Raw genomic sequence first — 3,761 nt, 5'->3', positions numbered from 1 at the left:
AAAAAAGAGCACGTGAAATGAATAGACACTTCTCAGAAGAAGTACAAACAGCCAATAAGTACATAAAGCAGTATTCAAAATCACCGGACATTATAGTATCATTAATTAAGACAACACTGAGATTCACTCACTCCAGAAAGAATGGTCATTATCAAGAAATTAAATATAACAAACACTGGCAAGGCAAAAGGCAAAAGGCACCCTTCTGTATTGTTGGTGAGAATGTAAACTAGTACAACTACTATGGAGATACCTCAAAAATCTAAAACTAGAAATTCTATTTGAGGGCCAGGGCTTTAGCTCAGTGATTCCACCGCCTGGCTCACAAGCACAATGACCTGAGTTTGATCCCGGGAACCAAAAAAAAAAAAAAGAAAGAAATTCTATTTGACCCAGAAATTCCATTTCCCCTTCTAGATATCTTCCAAAAAGAGGTAAAGACATCATATTACAGAGATAAATTCACACCCATGTTTCTAAGAGCACAATCTATAATACTATAATAGCTAAGTCTGGAAAAGTCCTATCTGCCCATAAACAGGTAAATGGTTAAAGAAAATGTGGTATTTATATATGATGGAGTATTACTCTGCCACAAAGCAGAATAAACTGAAGTTATTTGTAGAAAAATGGATGCACCATGAGACTATAATATTAAGTGAAATAATTCAGACACAGAAGCTTAAATGTTGCATGGTTTTTCTTACATGAGAAATTCAAAATACAAATAAAACATAGATAATAGAAAGTAGGGAAATATTTTTCAAATCGGAAGAGGACCAAGAGATGGAGGAAGCAAGGAGAGAGGGGAGAGAAAGGAGATGAAAAAATAATTTAGATCTTTTATCTGCAGGCACCAACTTCCCAAAACAAATGTAATCATTATGTAATGCAAACATATACTAATAAAAAATAAAACTGTAAAAAAACCTCCTCTCTCTTTTCTTCTTGAGTACATTTAAATATTTTGCTGTTACATAAATGACCTTTCCTATTTTTAATTTGTAATTTTATTGCATTTATATTATTGTTGTCACATACCTTCATTAATATTTTATGAAATGACATGTATCAATCTTTTGGCATAGCTTCTGAGTTCTGATGACATGCTTAAGAAGGTCTTTTCTATTTCAAGTTTATTTAATAAGTTACCAATTTAAAATTTATTTTTATTTTTAATATTTAACACACATTTTATTAATCTCAAATTTATTTGGAGCATGAAATCCAGCTTCATTTTTCCTTTCCAAATGTTAGTGATTTTTCCCAAAATTCCTAGGTGGAAATGCTAGATCAACATTTTTGTTAGGTCTATTTCTGGATTCTTTATACTCCTTATTCTTTTCCACTGATCTGTGTGCACTCTCAGTGTTCTGGTTACTGTGATTCTGGCATCCTTTCATATCCAGTACGATGAGTAATCCTTCCTCACATTGCTTACTGTGTAGAAATTGCCTGGATATTCACATTTCTGAGTCTAAAAGTTAATTATTGGATGAGATGCTATTGACTCATTTTCCACTCTTTCTTTCCTCAAAACATAATCAAATACTCTGGAAATAACAGACAATCACAAGAGGACTCTGAAAGATGGAAAAAGGAAAGCTACTGGCTAGAGAATTCAGACTCAAGACAGCATGGTGATTTTCCAGGTTTCCACATTCCTGTATTGGGGTCTACAGACCTACAACTCTATACCATCTATAGAATAGAATTAAAAAGCAAAAGTCTGTTATCTCTTGACAAAAGCACAGAAAAAATGAAGTCCAGCAAAGTCCTGGTAGGAAGCTAATCCCTTGGTCCCCATCCATGGCCATAGCAGTCTAAATCAATCCCACTTCATACCTGCAGGCAAGTGTCCCACTTTCAGTGTGGGAATCATCAAAGATACCGTCCCAATACCCAGAACAGCTGTGGGTGCCATGTGCATCAGCAGTTGGAGGATCCCTGTTCCTTACCCAAGACAGTAGGTGGCCAATTTATCCTCAGGGCATCATGAGTAGACCTAGGTGGGAAGTTATTGTGGCACCTCACCCACCACGGTCCAGGAAGCACTAGCAATGGCAAAGCAGGAGCCCAGAGAGCACCACAAGAACAAGGTGGACTATATTGGCACTGCAGGAACTCTGAAAACAAATTGTCATTGTAGTTACAGCTCATGAAATCAGGCAGATTTACATGTAAGCCCAAATAGAATGATTGCCTACTAAAAATAAAGCAAGCAAGCAGAACCAGGTGTCTCCTAACATATCCTAAAAGTTCAGGATTTAACTAGAAATCCCTCATACAAAGAATCAAGAGAAACACAACCTGAATCAGAAAGGACAATGGATTGATGCCAACTTTTAGATGATTCAGATGTTGGAATTTTCTGAAAAGGATTATAAAGCAGCCTTTTAAAAAAATGTTTTAACCATTTTAATTTTTTTTCTTTTTTTGTTTTTTTGAGAGAAGATCTTGCTATGCAGTTCAGGCTGGCCTTGAACTCTCAGCAATCCTCTTGCCTCAGTCACCCAAGTGCTGGGATTACAGGCATATGTCACCATACCTAGCCCAATCATTAGAAATTTTCTTAAAACAAATAATATAAAATCCAAGCATAATATCGAAGTTACAAAAAAGAACTAAATGCAAAAGAGAATTTAAATAAGTAATAACAAATGAAACAAGTAATAACAAACAAAAAGCTTAGCAAAGAACTTTCTATAGAATTTACTTGAACAAGAAAGATCAAGGGGAATATGACATTTCTATCATCAGTTTCAAAAGGAGAAGAATGAGCGTAGGGCTAAAACAATCCCCCAAAAATAATGGATGACAACTTCCCTAATTTGCTGAAGTGCATAAACCTACAGATTCAAGAAAGCAAATGAATCCCAAATAAGATAAACCTAAAGAAATGCATACCAAGATATATCATAATTAAACTTCTGAAAACTAAAACCAAAGAAAACTCTTAAAAACATTCAGAGTGAAATGATGCATTACCCATAGACAAATGTCAATTTGAATGATAGAGGATTTCTTATCTGAAACCTTAGAAACCTAAGTGAACTAGCATGATATTTTTCAAGGCCTAAAAGAGAAAAAGTAAAAACCAGAAGTCTTATACCCAATGAAATCATCCTTCAGAAATGCAGGAGAAATAACTACACCATTAGACAAAAGAAAACAGAAAGTTTGTCACTAGTAGGCCTACCATTAAACAATGGTTACAGGAAATTCTTTGAGCAGAAAGAAAATAACAGAAGGCTGGTAACTTCAGAAAGGAAAGGCAAACAATGGTGTGGGTAAAAAAGAGGTAAATATTATGAACTATCTATCCTTTTTGTAACTTCCCAATTCTTATTTCATGGTTGAAATTTAAATAACATTTGATGTGGTGTTCAGTGTATGTAAAGGAAACAGCTAAGGCAATTATATTTTTTAAAGAAGATATAAAAGAACCTAAATGAAAATAAGATTTTAATAGTTTACTTAAAGAGCTCAAGTGTCAATACCATTAGACTGATATAAATTGCATGTGTATGTTGTACATAGAACAATCACTACAGAAACTATAAAAAGCAATAGAGCCAAGAATATTGTAAATAAATTAAATGTAATATTAAGAATGTTCAAATATACTATAGAAAAATAAAAGAAAATGAATGATGAAATATTAATACAAGTACCAATATTTATATTGCATATGAATATTAATATATTTGTAATAATATTACAGAGGAATAAACAGAACAAATACTAACACAGTTAACATA

This window comes from Fukomys damarensis, unplaced genomic scaffold, assembly GCF_012274545.1.
Source record: "Fukomys damarensis isolate Sample0158 unplaced genomic scaffold, DMR_v1.0_HiC HiC_scaffold_16, whole genome shotgun sequence".
In the NCBI taxonomy this organism is placed as follows: domain Eukaryota; kingdom Metazoa; phylum Chordata; class Mammalia; order Rodentia; family Bathyergidae; genus Fukomys; species Fukomys damarensis.
The sequence above is the reverse complement of the archived record's forward strand: the minus strand, read 5'-3'. Positions refer to the sequence as shown.